Source organism: Podarcis gaigeae, assembly GCF_964106915.1.
Source record: "Podarcis gaigeae genome assembly, chromosome: 7".
Classification (NCBI taxonomy): domain Eukaryota; kingdom Metazoa; phylum Chordata; class Lepidosauria; order Squamata; family Lacertidae; genus Podarcis; species Podarcis gaigeae.
The window spans coordinates 76,647,864-76,673,035 of record NC_139683.1 but is presented as its reverse complement, the minus strand read 5'-3'; the positions used below and the strand labels follow the sequence as shown (position 1 = coordinate 76,673,035).

At 44.1% G+C, this 25,172-nt stretch overlaps 1 protein-coding gene and 1 long non-coding RNA gene across 4 annotated transcripts in view; one reads left to right on the top strand and one right to left on the bottom strand.

Moving 5' to 3' along the window:
• Nucleotides 1-25,172, top strand: part of ANKH (ANKH inorganic pyrophosphate transport regulator) — a 134,647-nt gene that overhangs the window by 18,229 nt on the left and 91,246 nt on the right. The gene's annotated exons all lie outside the window — the stretch shown is intronic.
• Nucleotides 18,027-23,691, bottom strand: LOC310849026. 2 transcript variants are annotated; one of them, XR_014566743.1, is made up of 3 exons: nt 23,642-23,691; nt 22,565-22,754; nt 18,027-18,233 (listed from the first exon to the last, which is right to left on the bottom strand). It is a non-coding gene; the product is annotated as an uncharacterized lncRNA (long non-coding RNA). The 2 variants fall into 2 exon arrangements; XR_014566744.1 differs by lacking the exon at nt 23,642-23,691 and having other exon boundaries at nt 22,565-22,905.

Sequence of the window (25,172 nt, the reverse complement as noted above, 5' to 3'; positions counted from 1 at the left end):
GGACAAGACACCTTCTGTCACCTTCCTGGTTGCAAATCTTGCCTTGTAATGCCAGCTTGCAGAGGAGAAGGGGCGGGCAAGGTCTAAAGAGCAGAAGCTGCCTGGGAAACATTTGATTCCATCCGTGTGTGTGCGTGTGTTTGTGTGTACACATGCACTGCATTCCCTATCTCATTCACCTCCGTTATTTGCTTGCTCCATCATTCCAGCTGCTGCCAACATCTTATTGGTAAGGGAAGCCACTAGGGGAAAAACAACTGCTGTCTGTATAGTCACGGCTGGCTGGGCCTCTTCATACTTCTAATGCACTTAGCCTCCTATCTAGATGATGTTGTTTTTTATCTCTTAACATATTTAGCATAACAAGTTGTTTCAACAGTTTTTTGGAGCCTTTGATCTTTAGCCTTCCTTTCAGAAGCTGAACGCATGGGGATTGATGCTAACCGACTGCGTTATTTATAGCTCTTTGAATCCTGGCCAACTAAAACGAGCGAAATTTCAGATATTATCTTGGGGTCTTGCAGAGCTGTCGGCCAAGGTTTCCCTTTTAAGCTGACCTTTATTCTTTCAGTTATAATCCTGGAGGTCCCTATCTATGGGGCCTGAACAGCTAGCGACCCAATTATCTTAATGCAGACTACCCAATGTCTCAGAGACAGTGGAGTGCTCCTCTGGGGGCAAAGCCCAACTGCTGGAGAAGCACGGTGCCTGTTGTGGCTGCAGAGACTGGTAACCCATAACTGCTGCATCCTACGTTGTTTTTGCTGTGTTAACAGCACTGAAGTTACCTCTCCAGGGCACAAGCCTGGGCGGTGTGTATGGGGTTGTTATCCTGCCCAGATGATAAGACCCCCCTCTCCGCCTCGCTGATGTGGCCCAAGAAAGCAAAGCAATACATTTGACACCAGCTTGGCTGCAGGAGTTGCCGGAAGGAGGCTTACATGACACCATCCAACTATCTTAGAGACACCTCTCTAGATTTATGTAGCGTTTACTCCTCGGCCTTTTCTTCACCCACAGGTGTCCCGCAAAGCAGCAGGGACATACTTTTCCTCGGGGTTTACTCCTGAAGCCTTTCTTACGAATGGGTATAGCCACAAGGCGCAGTGGAGGTTGGGCATCAGAGTTTTCTTTCATCTAGGTCATGGGTAGGCAAACTAAGGCCTGGGGCCAGATCTGGCCCAATCACCTTCTAAATCCGGCCTGCGGACGGTCTGGGAATCAGCGTGTTTTTACATGAGTAGAATATGTGCTTTTATTTAAAATACATCTCTGGGTTATTTGTGGGGCATAGGAATTCGTACTTTTTTTCTGCAAAATATAGTCCGGCCCCCCACAAGGTCTGAGGGACAGTGGACCGGCCCCCTGCTGAAAAAGGTTGCTGACCCCTGATCTTGGTGGATCAGCTTCCTAGGTTGACTAGCTCCACCTTCCGCTAACTTCCCTCAACTGCACGGGCAGAAACTGCCTTCTTGACCGTCGGACCCACTATTGGTCTTGTCTCCTCAATTTGCCAGAGCCTGTGTTCGTATGCAGGGGAAGTCCCTAACTCATTGATGGTTTGAGACCTATTGGCTACCCTCACCTGGTTTAGCCGGCCGTTTCCTGGGGTATGGATGCTGCTGTCACATGCTGACAGCTTCAAGGAGCCACAGGTGAGAGCTGAGTACAGGGTGCAGATCAAAGGTGGACAAACTACCCCAGAAGGAGCATGACGTGTCCCCTACTAGAGGTACCCCATACCCTAGATACCAGATACAGGAGGCTTGTCACACGGTTTGACTGCATTTGGGGCTACAAAATTATATCTTAATCTGTTTGTCAATAATTGGGGAAATTGTAGGGCAGCTGTGTTCACTGAGTTGCAGTTCTTCCCTTCTACTTTCACAAAGCCTCGGCTGTCTTGTCCTGCATTCTAGTAAAAGAGTGCTGTTAACAAATAATAATCACAAAGTGAGATTTGCCATATTGAAACCTCTGGATTAGTGCTACTGAACTAGCATTATACAGTACACGGACCACCTAGCTTCCAGAGACATTTTTCACAAAAATTGACCAGAAGGAACGGAGTCATATGGGGTCAGGGGGCACAGAATAGAGTTCTGTTTTCCACCTGCAGTAACAATAACCAATAGTTATGACCCACCCAGCAGTCTCAACACAGCACTGAACATTTTGCAGAAGTGCCTCTCATTTTCTTATGGTGCAAAACTCATGTGCTTTGAGTGTTTGCAAAATGAATTATCTGCTAAGCCTTGAGAGATGAGAAACAAGAATGCATCCATTATTTAATATACTGGTTGATCCCTACACTGGAATTTAGAAAATGGGTTGTAGAATATATTGAAGTGCTATCCCAGAATAAAATGTAATGCTTTTAGCGATTGCATACTTTCATTAGCCGGCTTTTAGGTGCTCAGTGAGTGCAATTAGATTACAAACATGGGAATTTCTCTTGCATAACCTGTTGTGTGGATACACTTCAGTTCTTCCCCACCGTGAAAAGGCTGACCTTAAATGAACAAATGATGAGAGTATAGTCTTTATAAGCACTGAGTTTGCAAGTTTTTTCTCCAGGCCTTTTCTTTCCAGCTACTAAAGCATGACGACTTTTCTATATTTGCAGGGTTGTTTTTCCCCCGCTCTCTAAAGAGGTTTGTGAGATATTGACAACGGTCTGTTGGTTAGGCTCAGTTCCAGCATTGTAACATGCTCTTAAAAAAGATCATTGAGGAAAGGTTGTGCAGACCTATGAAGATGTTTATTTTACAAACCAGCTCTCTTTCTAGACAGCAGTCCTTTGGTAGGACTTCTGCAGGGAGAGCTTTATCGGGCACTTGGTTGGCATTCACAACCTTTTTTGTGCATTTTGAGACAAGGAATAAATTTATTTGTACATATGTGTGTATTCTAGAAAATATTTTAGAAAACACTTACCGCTGTTGGTTTTTTGGGGGGAGGGCTATAATGTTTGTGGACAGGGACGTGGGTGGTGCTGTGGGTTAATCCAGAGAGCCTAGGACTTGCCAATCAGAAGGTCGGCGGTTCGAATCTCCGCGACGGAGTGAGCTCCCGTTGCTCGGTCCCTGCTCCTGCCAACCTAGCAGTTCGAAAGCACACCAGTTACAAGTAGATAAATAGGTACCGCTCCGACAGGAAGGTAAACGGCGTTTCCGTGCGCTGCTCTGGTTCGCCAGAAGCGGCTTAGTCATGCTGGCCACATGACCCGGAAGCTGTACACTGGCTCCCTCGGCCAATAAAGCGAGATGAGCGCCGCAACCCCAGAGTCGGCCACGACTGGACCTAATGGTCAGGGGTCCCTTTACCTTTACTTTAATGTTTGTGGAGAATGCATGAAAACAGCATACTGTGTCAACTCAAGTAGGTTCTATGTGGGTTGTCTGAAGGATTTCACTGGATGAATCATGCAAATTGTAGAGTCCCTAGGGTTATCTGGTCCAATCCCCTGCTATGCAGGAATCTCAGCTAAAGCATCCATGATAGATCGCTTGAAAACCTTCAAGGAAGGAAAGACCACCAGCTCTCATGAGAGTCTGCTCCACTGTCAAACAGCTTCCACTGTAAGAATGTTCTTCCTGGTGTTTAGTCGGAATCTCCTTTCTGGTAACTCAAAGCCATTGGTTTGGGTCCTATCTTCCAGAGCAGTAGAAAACAAGCTTGCATCATTTGCCATGTGACAGCCCTTGAGATATCTGAAGGTGGCTATCATATCTCCTCTCAATCTTTTCTTATCCAGGAGAGACTTGCTGTCTCTCCAAACCTGATCCACGCCCCAACCCTCTGCTAATCTCTTCCTTTTTAATCAAATCAAGTAAGCAGTGGAAGCCTAAACTGCTTTGGCCCTACAGACCTGAAGGAGCGTCTCCACCCCCATCATTCAGCCTGGACACTTGAGATCCAGCTCTGAGGGCCTTCTGGCGGTTCCCTCACTGTGAGAAGTGAGGTTACAGGGAACCAGGCAGAGAGCCTTCTCCATAGTGGCGCCCACCGTCCCTCAGACCTCATGGTGGGCTGGACTATATTTTGAAAAAGGAAAAACAACAACGAATTCCTATGCCCCACAAATAACCCAGAGATGCATTTTAACTAAAAGGACACATTCTACTCATGTAAAAACACCCTGATTCCTGGACCAGCCGCAGGCCGGATTGAGAAGGCGATTGGGATGGATCTGGCCCCCGGCCTTAAGTTGCCTACCCCTGATTTAAACCATCTCTCTTAGGTTGTGGCTTGCCCTATTCTCTCCTTTACCATGTCATTTTTGTTAGACAACTGGGCTGGACAGCTCCACTAGGCATCCTTCTAAAGCAAAAGTGTAATCTGTTTGCCAGCATTATGACCTCACAGAGCCAACCCCGTCAGTTTTGGCAGGAAAATGATTCTGTTTCCTTCATCCTTTTCAGTCGTTTTTGGAACAAGTTCAGAATGTACATAGGGACATTACTGTCAGGAGGTTGTATGTTTGTGACATATGCATCATTCCAAAGGAGGCCATCAATGTGTTGTTGGTTTTTAATTAAAAAACCACTTTCCCCCCAAAATAGTGATGGATAGATTATCTGTATTAATATACAATGGTAAGAATTCTCTGGCCTCTTATGTCAGGCATTGCCCCATAAAAATCTCCTAAGGGGTAAATGTTATTCAGTGAATGCAGTCTGTTTCCCATTGGTGATGGCATTTCTACCATTAAGCTGTTGCTGGATTGCACTTTTATTTATTAGAACGGCTTTGTCCGTTTACAGCCCCATTCAACAAAAGCTCTTTTATGGGCGTTGAACATTTCGTGAGATCCTGTGTGAGATCCTGTGTGATTCCTACAAGGTGGTGGTTGTTGTTTTTTGCAGCCTTACGTTTGTAGCATCAGCTGATGCACTAGAGGTTAACTGAGTTAATGACGTTGCTTGTCAGCATTGGTCAGAATTAAACCACAAGGTGTCCACCATTTCTCCTCTTTCAACCACAATGTAATTGCACCATTGAGCAAAATGGAGACTGCCTTCTTCCCTTATATTTGTATGGATAATGGGTGGCATATTATCAGGGCGGCATATTATCAAGGGCAACCCCTATGTTTGTTATCCCTAAGTCAAAGAGATGTTGATGCAAGAGAGCAATTTTTAGAGCAGGACCGTTTTTGCTCTGTCCAGCGGTGAACCCGATGCCAGAGCTGAGGGGAAAACAAAAGCGATACATTTGGACAAGTCTTGGTTATTTGGTGCTTCTTGTTGCTGAAGGAAAAGGCCTTGTTTTCTACCTTGTTTGCATGGCTTGCCATCTGTTGACTGAAACAGCGAAAAAGCTTGATATCCTACTTTTACTGTAAAGTCTTCCACAACTACATTGTAGGAGAGGGACTGTGAGGTGTTTCTTAAGACCAAGGTAAAGCTGACAAGCTCCCTTGTTGTTTTTGCTATTGCCAGAAGGTGTTCCCTTGTTAGTGTAATCTTGTTATATTGATAGAGTGGCTGGGCGGGGTATAAATAATAACATATTTTATTTATTTATTTATTTATTTATTTATTATTATTATTATTATTATTATTATTATTATTAAATACTGTACTGTGGTGTTTTTTGCATGATGCTATATTGGCTATTATGCTGTTATGAAATTGTTCTTCCTGTTTTCTTTCTTGTAAGCCACTTTGAGCACAATTTGTTTTCGTGCAAAAGTGGCATGCATACAAAATTATGAATAATAGCAACGAAACAATTTATTATTTGTACCCCGCCCATCTGACTGGCTTGCCCCAGCCACTCTGGGCAGCTGCCAATATATAAAAATATATAATTAAACATTCAAATGCTTCTGTTTACAGAGCTGCCTTCAGATGTCTTCGAAAGGTTGCATAGTTACTCATCTCCTTGACATTCTGCCCTTTGCCTGGTTCCTTGTAGCTTCACTTCTCACAGTGAGGGAACCGCCAGAAGGCACTCGAAGCTGGACCTCAGTGTCCGGGCAGAATGATGGGGGTGGAGATGTTTCTTCACAAACTTTGGGTCCATCCCCCATTGGCCACAATTTTTTTCCTGCCTGCAAAAACATAGTGAACCAGAAATATGAGTTTTGGCTTCAATTGACCCGTTTTGCAGGCCCAAAGTACTGCAGTAGGAAATTCTGTATTTTGTTTTTGAAACCCATCACAGTCCTGAAAGGTTTTATTAGTATTTGTTCATGTGGGAACCATATAAAAACAACATTTATGTTATAATGGAAAATGCCCCCCCCTCCCCATGTAGCTAGTTCAGTTTTCACAGCTGCCTATTGTTCTTTCACCCAGAGCTGGGGAAGGCCAGCTCCTTGCTTGAGCAGGGCTGCCCTTGCTGCTGATGGTGGACCTGATAAACAAATGGACTACAGTTGAGAGTTTATGGAAGGAATGAGTGGGAGCAGAAGGCAAGGGGGTTCCTGGAAGGCTGCAAGGGGGCTGATGAGAGCAGGCCAAAATTGATAGGGAAAGGATTTATTTTCTGAATGTTTGAAGAGCACAGCGCCACAGGGGAAAGACAAAAAACAGCGCCCTTGAATCACTTGTGTCACGTGCAGGCTTATCTATTCAGCTTCACGTGCTAATTGTGTATCAAAGACAGGCTTCGGTGTTTGTTTTGCCATCGATCCTGGCCTAGAAAAGTCTTCTGCGCAAAGTACCTTTTATGTTTTTCTTCACTTGCGCTGCTATCGGGATCACCACTGGTTATTTTTGTTACTGGGAGCGAGGAAACGATAGTGCTTTTCTGGTGAGAGCAGCCAGATTCATGTACCCAAAATGTGCAGTACATCTTTCTGGTGAGAGCAGCCAGATTCATGTACCCAAAATGTGCAGTACATCTTTCTTTTTTTAGAAATATTTTTTATTAAGAATTTCAACACAATATTTTTAACAAAAATACATAATCCACATTATTTCCCCCCAACCCCTCCCCCCAAAACATATACCCACCCTCCCGTCCCCGCCCCCCAACTTCCCTCAGCTCCCATCTCTGGTTTCTCAACATATATTTTTATCTGCATGTTATAGAGTTGTAAAGATCCTCAATTTATCTGTCTATATATTACCAACAAAGATTTTGTGAACGTTTATTCAAAACCTGCCAAAGAGTCCAGTTCGTATTGTTGTTTCTTCAAATATTTCGTAAAGGGTTCCCATTCATCTTTAAAGTCACAGTTATCCTTGTTACGTAGTTTGGGTGTCTATATATATATATATATATATATATGCGGTAGATCTAGTCTGTTTGGATTTTTACCAGAGCTTTCCATGCGGTACTGCATTGGAAACCATACAAACCATAAAAAATGGGTATACGGTCATACCTCGGGTTAAAGTTGCTTCAAGTTGAGCGTTTTTGGGTTTAGCTCCGCGGCGACCCGGAAGTAACCCTTTCTGGTACTTCCAGGTTGCCGCGGGACGTAACCTGAAAGAATGTAACATGAAGCGGACGTAATATGAGGTATGACTGTAGGGCATTCTAAAGGGTGGGTGCCACTACCAAGAAGGTCCTCTGCCTGGTTCCTTTTAACCTCACTTCTCGCAGTGAGGGAACTACCAGAAAGCCCTTGGAGCTGGACCTCAGGAGGCTGAACGATGTGGGTGGAGACGTTCCTTCAGATGATTTGTTGTGACACTTCATCTGTTACCAGGTTTAGGAAAGGCCAAGCATTGGAGCTTCAAGGCAACTGTTGCTTCAGCAGTTGCTCAGTTTAGACTGAGAGCTTATATAGGCTCCCTCCCTTCTGGCTTCTCAGCCAAGCCCTGACCCAAGCAGTTGCTTTCATGAGCTTCACCTTCCTCCTGAGGAGATGGCTATCCGGGTACTTAACCTTCATCTTTGAAGATCCTTCCTGAGTGTTCCTCTGCTCCCTTGGGTGTGTGGGTGTCTGATAACTATCCAGGAACCCAGGCAATAGGTGTAGAGATTTCCTCTCCAAGAAGACTCTTCTTCTGACACCTTTTCCACCCCCAAGTACACTCATGTGTTTGCAAACCTCCTTTGTAGAACTTGAATGGAAATATTATGGTGGTCTTGTCAAAGGAACAACAAATAGGTGGTTAGATGCATAGCACAGAAATAGCCTTTGCACTTCATATAGGATCTTTTGGTTCGCAGCCGTCAGTTACTGCTGGTGGTCCAAGGCCCTGAATTTTATCGAAGTAACTCCAAAGGAAAAAGAAATAGGTCTGCATCCAGACAATGCATTGTACCGTATATCTTTGCAGCGGCAGAAGACCCCTCCATTTAAGTCTTCATCTGACAAACGCTTCCCTTTACTGAAGTGGCTCCAAATACCCAACAGGAACAGAACATGAGGTACTCCAATTACTCTCCTCAATAGTGTTTTCCCCCCTCTTCAAGAATTGCCTGGGTGAGATAAGAAGGAAAGGTGCGGTGTCCACATCTAAACTGAAGAGTAAAGCTTTTCACTGAAAAAGAGGATGGGGAAATACAGAGAAGAGAAAAGGATATCTTGGAATTGGAAAGGAGTCACAAAGTTGAGCGGCTCCAACTCTTTTTCCTTTTTTTAAAAAAAAATCTAACACTGTAGTCATCATATTTCCAGTATTTTCAGAACAAAGGGCCTATTATGCTGGGATGCAGAATACAGCAAAAGCACGTAGAATATGCCAGTGAGTAAGGCTGCTGATTGCGCAGAAGAAATATAGGACAGTTCAAGGCAGGAGCAGTTTCCACACAGTGCTTGCCTTCGGCCACCAGCCAGGTTGCCTGTCAGGAAAACATACAATTAAGCAGGCATATTGCTAAACTTCACACGCACAGCAACTCCCTGGCTTAAATGTGTCATTAAATGTTTTCTGCATTTGAGAATTGCTTCTTTGAAAGGGCTTCTGAACCTGTGGAAGAAAGGCAGAATTAGGCCTTGGTTCACACATGACCCTAGTGTGTAATGTTCAGTGGTGGCGGTAGTTCTGCATAGTACATATTCTCAGTGATGCAATTCAACTCAGCATAGATAGTAATGAAATCAGTGTTTCTGCTTTCATTACTCAAAATTCACATCCCAGTGGCAAATAGCGTAGACTCAACCCTTTCCAACCATTGTTTAGCAATTATAGGCCACAGCTTTCTTTTTTCTTTTAAAAATAATCTTTATTTAATTAAAATACAAATATATATACATAAAGTAAAGGGACCCCTGACCATTAGGTCCAGTCATGACCGACTCTGGGGTTGTGGCGCTCATCTCGCTTTATTGGCTGAGGGAGCCAGTGTACAGCTTCCGGGTCATGTGGCCAGCATGACTAAGCCGCTTTTGGCGAACCAGAGCAGCGCACGGAGACACCATTTACCTTCCCGCTGGAGCGGTACCTATTTATCTACTTGCACTTGGACGTGCTTTCAAACTGCTAAGTTGGCAGGAGCTGGGACCGAGCAACGGGAGCTCACACCGTCCTGGGGATTCGAACCACTGACCTTCTGATCGGCAAGTCCAAGGCTCTGTAGTTTAACCCACAGCTCCACCTGCATCCCAATATGTATATACATACATAAAGATAAAAAAGAAAAGATTAAGACAAAAAAAAGAAAGAGGAAAAAACACACACATACAAAACACGAATTTGCATTATTATACAATTGTTCATTGAATTTCTAAATAAGACTTCCAATTCTTCTCATTGTACTTGTGTTGTTATTTACGTTTAATACATAGCCTTCTATTACCCTAATTTGTTTTTGTAATCTGGGAGGACAGGCAAAGGTGTGTGATCTTGCCAGAGCCAGGTCATAAAACTATAGCTAGTATTTGTGTAGAGCACCCACCAGGTATCTAGCCAAAGTTCAACATGCTTTGAAGTCTTGATTTCAGCAGAGAATAGAGTTGAACTTACTGCAAAAAAGTGAGACTTAAGAGGGGCTTGTGTTTGTTTGAATTGTTTCCCATGTTTGTTTGAATTTATTCGCCATGTTTGATATTGCCGAATGGTATACAGTTAAGAACCACAACACAAAGAAACAAAGTCTAGCCGGAGTTATTGGCAGTGAGCAAACGTAAAGCGGTTTGAAAACAAATCACTTCGTTTCATGAAAGTTTTCATAAGGGAAGGTTATACAACAGTTAGAGAGAATAGAGAAGATTAGGCTAAAATGATGTTTTTAGAGATTCTTGGTCTGGAAGGCGCAACAACAAAGCCCAAAGACTCAATTGACAGCATAGCATTTCTTGTGAAGTGTGGGGAGGGGAACTCACAAAGCGTTGTGTGCACAAAAGTTCAAAGTTTCGGAATAGCGGTGAACTTGAAGCCTGCGAGTGTGTTCTGCAGCAATTTTGATGCTTTGCTCTGGGTATCTAATACCTGCCTTTCTGTCGTGCTTTGCATGATAGAAGTTTGACATGAGCAACCTGGGGAACAGAAATGTTTGGAGAACATAGAAAGTATCATTTAATTTACTTATTTAAATTGTTTGCACTCTCCTTTAAGAAAGAAAAAGTAGTCCCCCCCCAAGGCAGCTAACAATCCAGAAATTTGCAAATATTACAACAACAACTCATAATCAACTCAATTCAATCCACCATAAAACCAACAGCATGAACAAACATGGCAACATGATAAAACAAACCCAAGCTATAGCAGTATGAAATGTTTATTTAGTACCCCTTACAACAGCTTTGTCTGCTTTGGATATTTCCAGGAGTAGAGGTGAGAGTAGCAGGCAAATTCCACTAAGATGGATTTCTGTCCTAGGCACCACAGTAGAAAAGAATATTTACCTGAGTAAAAAAAGGTATGCATCATAGAAATATAAAAATTTCAGGCATTGGAAACAGAAGCACTTTCATCACTAATATCCATCAATGCTTTCTGATGGAATTTGATTGTGTCACGTTTAGATTTTCTGTAAGATGTGGCTATTTTCTTCCACTGAAGTACAATGTGTTAATTCAGCCAAGTAAATATTCTTTTGTCGCTTCAGGTGGCATGTCACAACACATTTAACACTTGGGTGCACACATTGGCCAGGAGGGAATTGCAAAGCAGTGTAATAACCTAAGAACCCAAAACCTCAAATCAACTCCATTGTCCTCGGAAAACAAGACTCCTCAGGGAAAGCTTTAAAAGAGTCTTGTGGGGTGGAGGGGTGGATGCATTTTAAAATGCATTGGAATCGCCTCTAAAACCAAAGCAGCTTTCCACCCTTCTTGTTTAGAATGTGGAAGATTAATAAGTTAAAATCTGTGGAAGTTGCATATTTGGGGAGAAGGCTGGGTTAGGGAGAAGAAGAAGGGAGTAAACATGTACACATAATGATATTGACTTGGATGCTAATACAAGCGTTATAAGAAAAAAATGCTCCTTTATCCCTTATGGGGTATCCAAGAGCCCATATAGAGTCCTTATGTAGGTTTTCTGTCGGTAGGAGAAAATAGCAGAGGCCAGGCAGAGAATATTGAGAAGCAAAGCAGCTAGTAAGCCTGATCTTTATTAAACTGTTGCAACAGGGTGTGTCCCCCCATGCAGGATGGAGGAGGAACCCAGAACAATGGTGTCCAAGCTCTTATACAGTGGAACGTTACCTTCCGTTTTGCCGCATGCGCAGAAGCATTCTATCGCGCCGTGCGCATGAGCAGAAGCGGTGCCTCTTAGATGCTGAGTTTTCGGGGTACATACGGACCCCCGGGACGAATTAAGTTCGTATCCAGACATTTGAAATCGCCTCCCCTGTAGCTCAAGACACCCCCCCCCCCCAAGAAAAACATCATACACAGGAGGTGGTCCCCAGCAGAAATTTGAGTGTGTTGCTTCTCTCCTGTCTGCCAGGATAATGCCTTATCTGATTGCCTTTGCTGGGTAGCCTGGCCCATTCCTTTGAGATGGTAAATATTTAGTTCCTGAATCTCTTACTATAGTGCTAGTGTGCTCAGCTTAACAGATATTTGCCAGACTGTATTTCCACCAAGGTGTAAGCCCCTCAGACCAAAGACAATTGGAAAGCTTTTCCCATTTCCTTTCTCCTTGCAGGGCAGTTTGTGAGAATCAAAATGGCTTCAGGATTGTTGTCCTGTACTATTTCAGACACATGGTTGATATACTTATGTATGTGTTTGCCTTGTACATTTATGAACATTTATGAACATATTATATTATATTATATTAATATGTGTGTGTGTGTGACTTTGGAATTTGTATAACACAAGTTAAGGATGTTCATGGACGTAAAGTTTATTTCCTTTCCTTCTCCGTGCAGCCTCTTCCACCTCCCTTCCCTCCCAAAAAATCTCTCTGGAGGGTCAAAGGGCTCTCATGCACAATGTGGGATGAAGTCAGGGAGGCAGCCAGGGGAGGAGAGATGTTTGCTCACGAGCCAAGCCTTTTGAATTGTTTCAGATACTGCACTTAGGGTAGCTAATGGTACCGTGTGATCTTGAGTAGCCAATCTCAGTTTCCGGTTGATGCGGAAGTGGGAAGTGTGTGTGGGAAGTATTAAAACTGCCTGAAGAAACATGCCATTGGACACTGCTGCCTGCAAGGGGTGCAGCTGGATTTGCTGATAAAGCATTTCTTGGTGACGCTAGCTGCTTCTTGGAGAAGAAGCAGAAGTTTAAGGTTTATTCAATCTGAAGATGCCCTTCATATTTTCCTGCTTACTGACCACCTGTCTTAATTTCTCTTCGAAAGTTGGTTGCTGTCCAGTCCGAAGCAGACTGCTGTTGAAAATAAATGCTGCTGTTTTAAGTGTTGTTGTTTAGTCGTTTAGTCGTGTCCGATTCTTCGTGACCCCATTAACCAGACCACGCCAGGCACTCCTGTCTTCCACAGCCTCCTGCAGTTTGGTCAAACTCATACTGGTAGCTTTGAGAACACTGTCCAACCATCTCATCCTCTGTCGTCCCCTTCTCCTTGTGCCCTCCATCTTTCCCAACATCAGGGTCTTTTCCAGGGAGTCTTCTCTTCTCATGAGGTGGCCAAAGTATTGGAGCCTCAGCTTCAGGATCTGTCCTTCCAGTGAGCACTCAGGGCTGATTTTCTTCAGAATGGATAGGTTTGATCTTCTTGCAGTCCATGGGACTCTCAAGAGTCTCCTCCAGCACCATAATCCAAAAGCATCAATTCTTCGGCGATCAGAAATAACATTAATGTGCCTTGACATTTTCTGTGCTGGCCGAGATAATTTCAAGCCTGGTATTCCAACAGAAGAGACACACCAATGGGTGGAAAATCTGCTGATGATTACTACTACTGTTAATTATTAAATTGCTTATATAACTTTAGTGCTTTATTGCCCATTCTGGGCGATTAAAGATGGGAGCAGATGCCTTTCTATGCTAGTAAACATACTGGAAATGAAGGGCTGACGTCAGAGACTAATGGCAAGAGAAAGCAAGCCTGTCTTAATTTTGCTGCTCAAATCCAAGTACTGAACATACCAAACAATGGAAAAAATGTATATAAGGAACATTTCCAGGTTAAAGATGACTTGCCCTTTGTGACAAAGTGCTAATCCTTTAAGACACCAAACAAATAAAGCCATTGTATTACTTCTCAATTAAGTTCCAGTGGCACACATTAAGATTTAAGAACTTTTTGGTTCCATCTCCAGAAATTGCAACCCAGTCAAACATTATTTGTGTGGTTGGAGTGTTGCGAATTTATTGGAAGCGGCACATGATGAATGTGTTTTGCTGGTGTATTTTGATAATGTGATACATTTATCCAAGCTCATAAAAGTGGTGGCCATTTATATATTGTCGTCTTGGAAATGTTAAATAAAATAGTCTAGATCTTTGATTCTAGATCTTAACAGACTTAGGCAAAATAAGGCAAGTTTGATCCCCCCTCAAAAAAACTAGCTGGATGTGAAATAATAATAATAATTATTATTATTTACAAGGCTATGTTACCACAAGTTGAGAACTAGAAAGAAAACAGCATGCCTCAAAGTCCATAAAGTGATTTGACTTTTAGAGTCAATGTTCTAGCGTTTTGAATTTCAGTGGAACCACATTGTACTGTTGGTACATTGATGTTCATGATGGCTGAGGTGGGTTGGATGATGTTATAGCCAAAAGCATTTAAAGATATTTGGTGAATTATGTAGATGGTTCTGTACCATAAATGTAGTGGTTAGCTATACTCGAAAGAAGACCCAGTTCCTGTATAGACTACAGAATTTCATTAGGTCACATTCCCCCCCCCCCCCCGTGTCAACAGTGTACCTCACACTGTACAGCAGAGCTTTCCAAACTGTGTCATGACACGTTGGTTGGTGTGTCAGCTCTGTTGTGTTGGTGTGTCACACGAGCACTGGCCAAACTCCTCCCAGGGCTGGAAAGGGGTCAATGGAACCTCTGGTTTGCTAGTAAAATTAAATTACTGTGTTGTGAAAGGATGCATGTCTAAAAAGTGTGTCACCAACATGAAAAGTTTGGAATGTTCTACTGTACAGGGTGACACAATAAAAACGGCCCTGATGTAAGGAGCTTCCAGGAAAGTATGTCAAGAGAGGCTTCATAAAATAAGTGAGTATTTTTTTAAAAAAAACTTGGTATTTTTCAATTTCTGAAGATTCCGCTGGGGTTACGTTCTGGGGATAGCGCCGGAACCCAAAATCGCATATAGTCAAAGCACATTGGGTTCAATGGTGGGTGGGATTGCCAAAGTCCCCCCCCCCCCATTGCCTGCCCGCTTTCCACATCCTTTTCAATTAAAAAAAAATGACAAGCTGTCAGGGGCTCAGGAGCAGAGGCACAGGAGAGGGAGGAAATGGAGAGTGAGGGGGAGGAATCCGAAGGGAGCGTAGGCGGTGACAGTGATCAGAGGGATTCCATGAGCCTCTCCAGTGAATCGGAAGATTCACAGAAGGGAGCGCCGATGGCCAGGGGAAGGGGGGTGCCAAGGGGGAAACCCCAGAAGGAAGGGGCCAGCGGGGACTCCCAGAGCAGCAGTTGGAAATCAGGACCAGCTTCCCCACCAGAGCGCAGTGGGGGGGAGGAGTCCCAGGCATCGGGACCAGTGTTTTCACCACCAGCGAGAGGAGATGAGTCAGGATTGGCCACGCCTCCATCGGAGAGCGGGGAAACGGTCAAGAGGAAAGTTACCGGCTGGGCGCGCGCGCCAAGTTCAAATGTACAGGCAAGCGGCACAGCAGGTAGCCCGGATAGGGAGCCAGGTCCTAAAGCCCGCTGGAAGAAGGGCAAGACTCAGGGGGGTCAGCGTCAGAAGAGTCCAGAAAGGAGGAAACCCCAGGGGGCAGAAGGACCCAGAGGAGGAAAGAACAACGGAAGAGGTGGAGTAAGGCTAGAGTCTTAAACTGGTGTCTAAGAGGCGGAGACTCAGATGGAGCTTCGCCGATCTAAGCTCTAAGACGTAGAGTTGCACGCTGCGGTTTGGAAATGGAAACTAATCTTCAATAAAGACTTTTATACGTTATTACTGACTAGCGTTGGTCCTCTGTGAGCTGGGACCTGGAGGCAACTCTGACACAAGCGCTTAAAGCTGAATGTGCACAAGTTGTGAGTTACCTGTACTGAATAAAAAAACCCACACAGTTATAAAATTATCTTTGGCTTTTTGTGGCTTAGTGCTCTGATATACTTTATTAGACTGTGGAACATAGCTCCTATGGAGAAATGTATCCCACCGTGCCTCTAGTCTAGAGTTAGGTTAGTAGCTGTTTTCCCATACAGTGGTGCCCCGCAAGACGAACGCCTCGCAAAACGAAAAACTCGCAAGAGGAAAGAGTTTTCCGTTTTTGAGTCGAATTTCCCTATGGGCTTGCTTTGCATTAACCAGTTTAAGCATACTCATCTTAACTGGAGTTTGTTGGAACAAACCATGTTTTACAAAGCTGATTTGTTACAACACACCATGGTTAAGAATAGCCACAGTATGGTTCAGAAGACTCCCTTAACTGAGGTTAATCTGAAACAGAACTGGAAGCTATAATTCTCAGCTCCTTCTCATAGCCTCACCAGGGGAGGGGAGAGTAGAATGTGTGAACCTGGGAATCTCACATGTCAGAATGCAGCCACCATAGGATTCCAAAGCGGGACCAAGAGATCACACTTGGTCTTACGAAATGTGTTTGGCACCCATCCCAAGCAGATGTTTGCAAATCTTCTCCAATCCCAGAGCCACTGTTGTGATTCTCTAATGTCTTTTGGTCCGAAGTTGAGTATCAGCCCTCAGTATCGTTTGATGTGCCATTAATCCTAACCAGATTTGTTGTTTTGCAAGGAAATACAAAGGCAAGTGACTCAGCACTGAAAAATACACTTTGTAGCATGTCCCGGAAGGAAGATTAATATGAAGAAAGTGAACAGTGCACAAATGACCCAGCAGATACAATTTATGAAGGGCAGTGAAGCTGGCAAATCTAATGGAAGTCCCTGCAGCTCTAAAGTAGTAATGCACAGCTAGCTAAGGTTTCTGCCTGCATTCTGCAGGAATACACAGGGCCGGATTTAGGTCTGATGAGGCCCTAAACTAGTGAATGTATTGGGGCCCTTTATATGCCCAGCTGTCCTTTGTCAACAACAAATTGTCTCTGTTTTTTGTGTCGATCATATGGTAATTTATGGACCTAATAGGTATCTAAAGCCATTTGCACATGTTGCCATGTCACCAGTCCATGCAGAATGTAGGTACCCTATACAGTGGTACCTCGGGTTACATACACCTCAGATTACATACACTTCAGGTTACAGACTCCGCTAACCCAGGAATAGTACCTCGGGTTAAGAACTTTGCTTCAGGATGAGAACAGAAATCGTGCTCCAGCGGTACGGCGGCAGCAGGACGCCCCATTAGCTAAAGTGGTGCTTCAGGTTAAGAACACTTTCAGGTTAAGAACGGACCTCTGGAACGAATTAAGTACTTAACCTGAGGTACCACTGTATATAGGTAAAGGTAAAGGTACCCCTGCCCGTATGGGCCAGTCTTGCCAGACTCTAGGGTTGTGCGCTCATCTCACTCTATAGGCCGGGAGCCAGCGCTGTCCGCAGACACTTCCGGGTCACGTGGCCAGCGTGACAAGCTGCATCTGGCGAGCCAGCGCAGCACACAGAACGCCGTTTACTTTCCCGCTGGTAAGCGGTCCCTACTTATCTACTTGCACCCGGGGGTGCTTTCGAACTGCTAGGTTGGCAGGCGCTGGGACCGAACGACGGGAGCGCACCCCGCCGCGGGGATTCGAACCGCCGACCATGCGATCGGCAAGTCCTAGGCGCTGAGGTTTTACCCACAGCGCCACCCGCGTCCCACCACTGTATATAGAAATGAGCAAACCAGTGATATTTTCGGGAGCAGGCTAGCAGGTAGGTCCCATTACTTACATCATAGGAGCCTACACAACACAAAACACTGTTGCTGTATGAAGGTTTTATTTTATTTGTTTTTTATCTTATATTTTGGAAATGTACATCCAGGTTTTTTCCCATTTATTTTTTTGGGCCCCCCCCCCCCCCGAGAGTGGGGCCCTAATCTATAGCTTGTTTAGCTTATACATAAATCCGGCACTGGGAATACATATGCACAAGCTGCATATACTATCATAGGTACAGTGGTACCTCGCAAGACGAATGCCTTGAAAGACGAAAAACTCGCAAAACGAAAGAGTTTTTTGAGTTGCTTCGCAAGACGGATTTCCCTATGGGCAAGATGGAAACGTCTTGCAAGTTTGTTTCCTTTGTCTTGCAAGTTTGTTTCCTTTTTCCTAAAACTGTGCATTCAATTTGAGGAGCAACTCATAGCACGCGGTGTGGTAGCCTTTTTTGAGGTTTTTGAAGACTTTGGTGATTTTTGAAGCTTTTCCAAAGTCCGTGCTTCGCAAGACAAAAAAACCGCAAGACGAAAAAACTCACAGAACAAATTAATTTCGTTTTGCGAGGCACCACTGTATCTTAGTTTAACTGCAGCAGAACAAGATATGAGAAGGGTGAAAATACAAACTAGCGGAAATGTGGTTCATTCAGTAGTTGCAGCATCCCTTGTTGAATTATTGCACCTCCACTCTGTATACCTAACAAAATACATCATGTCCTGATGTTCTCGCACGGACTGTTTATTCCACGCACACCTCTCATATCATTGACTCTTGCTGACACAGCGCAACAGGGGGACATAGGGTAAGGTTTCGTCTCATTACAACCAGGTGTGCAGTATGTTGTTTTCACATAGGGCGTCTTAATCGCTTAAATGTTCCCAGTATTGTGTGGTACGTTCTTTAGAGATGACTGCGCCCATGCTGATATTCTAAAAATGGAAAACAAACAGAAAAGCACAAACTGTGTGCACCTTACTGTAAGAAATGGCAGTATTAATTCCTTCCATTCAAATTCTGTTCAGTTACTGTGGATTAGTCAAATAGGCAAAGTTGCCGTACAAAAGCTAAGGGTGGATGTAGTACCGTATTTTTCACCCTATAGGGCACACCTAGTTTTTTTGGGGGGGGCGTGAAATAAAGGAAAAAAATTATTCCCCCCCCCCAGGGCTTCCCCCGACCCCAACCCCCAGAACAGGCTGCTATCCGTAAGCCTGGGGAGCCCGGCGGGAACTCCCACCGGGCTCCCCAGGCTTGCGGATATCTGCCCGAAGCCCGGGGCATGCTCCGCTGTGCGCCCGGGCTTCGGGATGCAGGCTGCTATCCGCAAGCCTAGGGAGCCCTGTGGGAAGTCGCGCTGGGCTCCCAAGGCTTGTGGAGAGCTGCCCAAAGCCTGGGCCTGCTCCGCTGTGCTCCCCGGGTTTCGGGCTGCAGGCTGTTGTCCGCAAGCTTTGGGAGCCCGGCGGGAAGTTGCCCCAAGGCTTGCGGATAGCTTCCTGAAGCCTGGAGGTGCGCACTGACCCCTCTCACTCTCCAGGCTTCAGCAAAAGCCTGCATTCTCCCCATAGGATGCACACACATTTCCCCTTCATTTTGGGAGGGGAAAAGTGCGTCCCATAGGGCGAAAAATACGGTAGTTTTCAAGGTTTCTAAACTAATCCTAAATGCTAGGAAAACTGGGTTATAGGTATACCAGAGTGACTCAGAGGTTCATTTTGTGCGTCGAGCTGCCCCCTAACCTTGTAGTGTTGGGAAAATCATGTGCTCTGTACAAAGCTCATGGCACTTGCGAAACTATGGACTGGAAACATTGGCTCTTATGGGTTGAAAATAATGGATTTTCAGGGTGTGCCTGGTATGTTATCTGTCTATCCATATCTTCTGACAGGATTGATTGATTTTAAGTGAGGAAGAATGAGCTATGTCAGGTATAATGCAGGGAATTCATCCTGTATTGCCTTTGTTTGACAGCCTTCCTGGACCTGTATGCCAGAGGTCACAGTTGGTGGAGGAATGCATAGAACTTGTACCTTTGTACGGTAGTCTACATTCCAGCTACATGAAAGCCAAAAGTTTGTGGGCACACACACACACACACACACACACCCCTCCCTTCATCCGTCCAGGCAAGCAAGAGTCATCATCACAAGGACACATTTCAACAAGGCAAAATCAGCTGGAGTAAATGGAGCAGGTCCAGCAATGGGTGTGGCTTGGGGAGAGTTCAGTGGGCCAGACACAGAGGACTGAGGGCCATATTTTGACCTCCCATTCTGAAGTTCCCCATTCCTAGGGTTTATTCGTTGTTGCTTTCAATCAAGCTTATAAATGCCACCTATGGTGAGCTGGCAAGGACATCTTCCTAAATCAAGAAAACAGCTACTTCTCTCCCTCTGCCAGGCCTTCTGTATGAATTTATTAATGCAAATGAGCTAGTAAAAAAAAAAAAAAAAAAATCAAACCAATTACAAAATACAGTAATTGTTTAATCGAGTTACCAGTACAATTTTGCTCCTACCAAGCCTCTCAATGTGCTTTGGAGGCATTAATTTATGGCTATATACAGGGTTGTCTTAAGCATATGTAGCGCCAGGGTGCAACAATCTCTCCCCCCCCCCCCCAGTTGCCCAGTCTCAGGCGCACAGGAGGATGGAGCCAGCCACCTGCCTCAGCGTCTTGCTGACTTGGTTGCCCCCAAACTCAGGGCGCAGAGCTGCCCCGGACTAAATTCTTGGGCCCCGGACTCTTGCCCTGGTGCCCCTGAGAGCCTGGCGCCCAGGTGCCCCACACCCCTAGCGCCTATGGGTAAGATGGCCCTGGCTATATAGTTGTCATTCTAATACACTGAAGTTACTATGGGTAGGGAGAAAGTAACACAGGGCTTATGCTATATATGGCATAAGCCCTGTGTTAGTTTTTTATATATATATACATTTTTTATTTTTTATTATTTTATTTATTTATTTATTATTTTATTATTTTTTATTATTTTTTAAATTTTTATTAAGAATTTCAACATAGAAAATTATCAAAACACATCATCTTCATTCTTCCCCCCCCCCCATTTTTTCTCCCTCCCCCCTCCCCAAGAAAAACCCTCCTTCCCTCTCCCCCAAGACTTCCCTCAGCTCCTCTCTGATTTTTCAACACCTGTTATTCTCTGCATATTGTAGAATTGTAAAGATCTTAAATTATCTGTCTATTATGTTAACAATAAAAAAAACTTTGTGTATGTTTATTCAAAACCTGCCAAGGAGTCCAATTCATTTTGTTGTTTTTTTAAGTAATTTGTAAAAAGTTCCCATTCTTCTTTAAAGTCTTTCCCCCCTCAGTGTAGATCTTCTATCTGTCTGTACTTCAGATATTGGTTGTTTTCATGAACATCTCCTCATTGATGCTTTGCTGTCAACAGTTTGAACCGTTAACCTTTTTGCCAATACAGCCGCTTTACTGAACAAGCAAAGCTCTTTTGTAACTCTCATGAGTAAAAACAAACAAACCTCGCAGCAAGCGATGCTGCATGCCACATATGCGATAGCTTTGGGGTTTGGTTTAAACACCTATCCCACCACCCCCGGTGTTACGTCTTTCCCACCCTTTGACGTCAAATGCCTTGGAATAAAATTAAACATGCCTGCCGCAACCCTAAAGTAACATTTCTGCAAAACCACTTCCTTTCTTCCCCAGGAGTTTGTTGTATTTTGCTTGGCTGGCTCCTTCACTGAGGGATTCCATAGGCGAGAGGTCACTTGGGTTTCTGCTGTACTATTGATCACAACAGCTATCCTCTCAAGAAAGCTTGTCTTCTGTGACCTAAGAAATAGGTTTTTGTTATGTGGATGATGATGAAGGCATTCTACCATTGCACTGTGGAGAGCGTGCTAACTTATGGTCTGTGTGTGTGGTTTGGGAGCTGCACGGCCAGGGAAAAAACAATGCTATCCAGGGTTGTAAAGACTGCAGAGAGAATTATTGGGTGCACTCTTCCCACCTTAGATCAAATCTATGCTGCCAGGTGCCATAAGAAAGCGGCAGAGATAGCGCAGGATAGTACGCACCCCGAAAATGATCTCGTTTCAACTTCTGCCTTCTGCAAGAAGGTATAGGGTTATAAAGGCCAGGACTAGCCGCCTGAAAAACAGTTTCTACGCTAATGCACTTCTGGTTCTAAACGCAGCATAAGGGGTCTCTGTAGTATAGTGTTTTTTAAAATGGGGTTTTAGAGTTTTTAGGGGTTTTTGAATGTTTTATGTAGTTTTGTAGTAGTTTTATGTAGCTTTTATGTAGTTTTATGTAGTTTTGTGGTAGTTTTATGTAGTTTTAATGTAGTTTTATGTAGTTTTCAATTTCATTGTTCTGCAAAGGACAATGACAATAAAGATATCGTATCATATCGTATGAACCAAGTCAACCATATAAGGCCTTCTTGTTGAATATTAAATATGTCCACAATCCAGAGAGGGACACTACGAGAAGGGAACGTGAAACCCTGCTGACTGGATCCTCTGTTCTCAGATGTCCAGTAGAATTATATCCATTGCCATATTGGCAGGGTTCGAAATTAGCAGGGGGCCAAGCACATTTTGCACCACAAGTTTTTCCATTTGCAAGCACCTCCAAAAGTCTGAGTGCCATTTTTTTGCACTTGGCTGACACTCAAATGTACAGTATGTGCTTTGAAGCATTGAAATATTCGTTAAGCAGTTTAACAATAAAGAGTAGAGTGTTTTAACAATTTCTGCTAAAAGTGTGATATTAACGTGTCACTTATGTGAATTGCGTATTAATTCATGCTTATCAAAATACAGTGGTACCTCAGGTTACATACGCTTCAGGTTACAGTTTCCGCTAACCCAGAAATAGTGCTTCAGGTTAAGAACTTTGCTTCAGGATGAGAACAGAAATCGTGCTCTGGCAGTGCGGCGGCAGCAGGAGACCCCATTAGCTAAAGTGGTGCTTCAGGTTAAGAACAGTTTCAGGTTAAGTATGGGCCTCCGGAACGAATTAAGTACTTAACCCGAGGTACCACTGTACCCACAAATTCTTGAAACATTTTCACAGCCCCAGTACTGATCTTTATTCAGAATGAAGAACTGGAAACCAATTAACAACACTGTGCTTACTGGCTCTCAAGATGAGCCATTACTGTGTATTTTCCATATATTGAGAATAAATAACCCCTGTCAATTTTTGAAATGAATTTACAGATAAGGCGATTTGACTAAATGGTTACATCATTCTTCCGAATGCTTCTTCCACATACCTTTTAGTCGATCTATCGTTTATGAAGAATAGAAAAATACGTGCAGAATATTTTTCTCCGCCTTTACTAATTTTAAATGCAGTTTATTGGCAACCATGCCATCTTGCAATCACAGGATACTTTGTTTTTTGTTTTTCTACCCGACCGTCGTTACTCATCATCTGTGCTTCACCATATGGCTCATTTTTCTCTGCGTGGAAAGTGATGCATTTCAAGGGATGACATTGGATAAGGTAGTTACCATGAAATATTTTGTTTATTGGTTTAGACAAATGATGTCAGTTTCTCTGTTTCAGGAGGAATAATATTCTTCCCCCACACCATAAATAAACCATTTCGACCTGATAAATTGATTTAAATTAAGTACAGGTATGATTTTAGCGAAACTATTGCGGGTGGCGCTGTGGGTAAAACCTCAGCACCTAGGACTTGCCGATCGCATGGTCGGCGGTTCGAATCCCCGTGGCGGGGTGCGCTCCCGTCGTTCTGTCCCAGTGCCTGCCAACCTAGCAGTTCGAAAGCACCCCCAGGTGCAAGTAGATAAATAGGGACCGCTTACCAGCGGGAAGGTAAACGGCGTTTCCGTGTGCTGCTCTGGTGCCGGTTTGCCAGGGCAGCTTCGTCACGCTGGCCACGTGACCCGGAAGTGTCTGCGGACAGCGCTGGCTCCCGGCCTATAGAGTGAGATGAGCGCACAACCCTAGAGTCTGGCAAGACTGGCCCGTAGTACCTTTACCTTTACCTATTGCTCAGCATCTGGGGTTGGGGGCGTTGTTCAGTTGCGTCCAGCAGAGTACTGTCCTTTCCCCCATGCTTTATAACATTTATCCAAAAGCACCAAAAGGAGATTTGGAGTGAGAGCTCCAGCTCTCTGTTTCACCTAAATTAGGCAAGGTAGACCAGGAATTAAATGTTGTCTGGAAGCCGTGATGGGCTGGATGGGGGCAAGCAAATGTTAAAAGGTGCGCCTTCCACTTACATTATGCTTTTATTTGTTTGTTTATAAAAGTACCGGTATATCAAAGCAGTTGACAGCAACCATTCCTTTATACAATAAGACCACGTGTAAAATAAAACCTGAGATTGATGACTGAATTGCCCACATAAGCTTGGCGGCATATAAGAGATTCCAGGAGACGGTTGAAGGTTAAAAAGGAATGCATCTCCTGAATTTCTGTTGAAAGAGTGTTCCATAGAATCATACAGTTGGAAGGGACCCAAGGGTCATCTAGTCCAACCCCCTGCAATGCAAGAATCGCAGTTAAAGCATCCATGACAGATGATCATCCAGCCTTTGTCCAGTTTGGGAACCATGATCCTTTGCAATTCTCCAGTGCATGACCAGAGAGTGTCGCCAAGTGTTTGGTGATGCAAGTCTCCTTGCAGAGTTTATGAGCACAACCAATGGCTGGTCTAGTTGCAGCAAAAATAATCGTTGCGGGACATATGTTCTCTATGAAACTTCTATGGATGTCAGTTTTGATCAATTTCCCTTCACATATTGGGGCATTTAAATTAATGTCCACTTCTCTGTACACTGGTAGATAGGAACATGCATGAATACAGTTTTTATCCGATTATGCCATATCTTTACCAAAGACATAAAAATTGTGGGTCGTCTTATACATGGATAGCATATTGTGGTGACAGAGGACTGGTTCCTGCTGTGAGCAGCAGATTGGCCAGCAGTGATTGCGCTATTGATTGGTGTCTGTGACAAGTGCTGCTTTTGATTGGCTGTTGCTGTGGCCAATGGGTGGGTGTTTGGCCGCTGCTGTGGGCAGGGAATTTATGGCTTCCGCGATGTGTCCGTTGATCAGGCTGGTGAGCAATTTTCATTGTTCTCCACCCAAGAAAGCTCCACAACTCTGAGAGCGATCCCCCCCCAAAGTTCAATTTCCCCCCATTTTCTGAATTTTGAGTTCCCCAAAATAGGGACCTGCTATACATGGTGCCGTGTTACACACAAAAAAATACAGTACTTCAGTTCAGCCTTATCCAGTTCAGCATTTTCCTTTGAAAAGCAGCCAAACAAGCATGGGATACACAAGAGGAACATGAAGTTAATAGCCTTCACTTCTTTCTCCTCATCCTCTGGTATTCAGATGCCTCTGAACATGGACGCCGCATTTAGGTAATTGTTGTTGATAGGCATCCATTAACGTGTCTGATCTTCTTCTAGTCCTGTCTTGTGGCAGCAAATTCCATTAGTGAATTATGTGATGTGCAAAGGCTTCTTATTGTATCTTACATTTCATTTCCATAGAGTTCTTTAGAGAGGGAAGAAACCCCATGCCTTTTTTTTTAGTCAACAGACAGATGTGACTGCTAGTGTCCACCTGTGCCTTTTAAAAACACCTTTTTTTATCCGACATGTCCTCAGAGTGGCATTTGTAGCCCACTCTCCCTTTTATCTTCACAACCACCCTGTGAGGTAGGTTTTGTTCTGACAGGTACTCCTACTTGAAGTAGACTCATTGAAATTAATGGACAAGAGTCATGACTGACTTAGGTTCATTTATTTCAGTGGGTCTACGGTGCTGTTTTCCTAGAAAAAGAGGGGCTGGAACTCGCTGTAAAAACCTACCTTGTTTTCTTACAATGACAA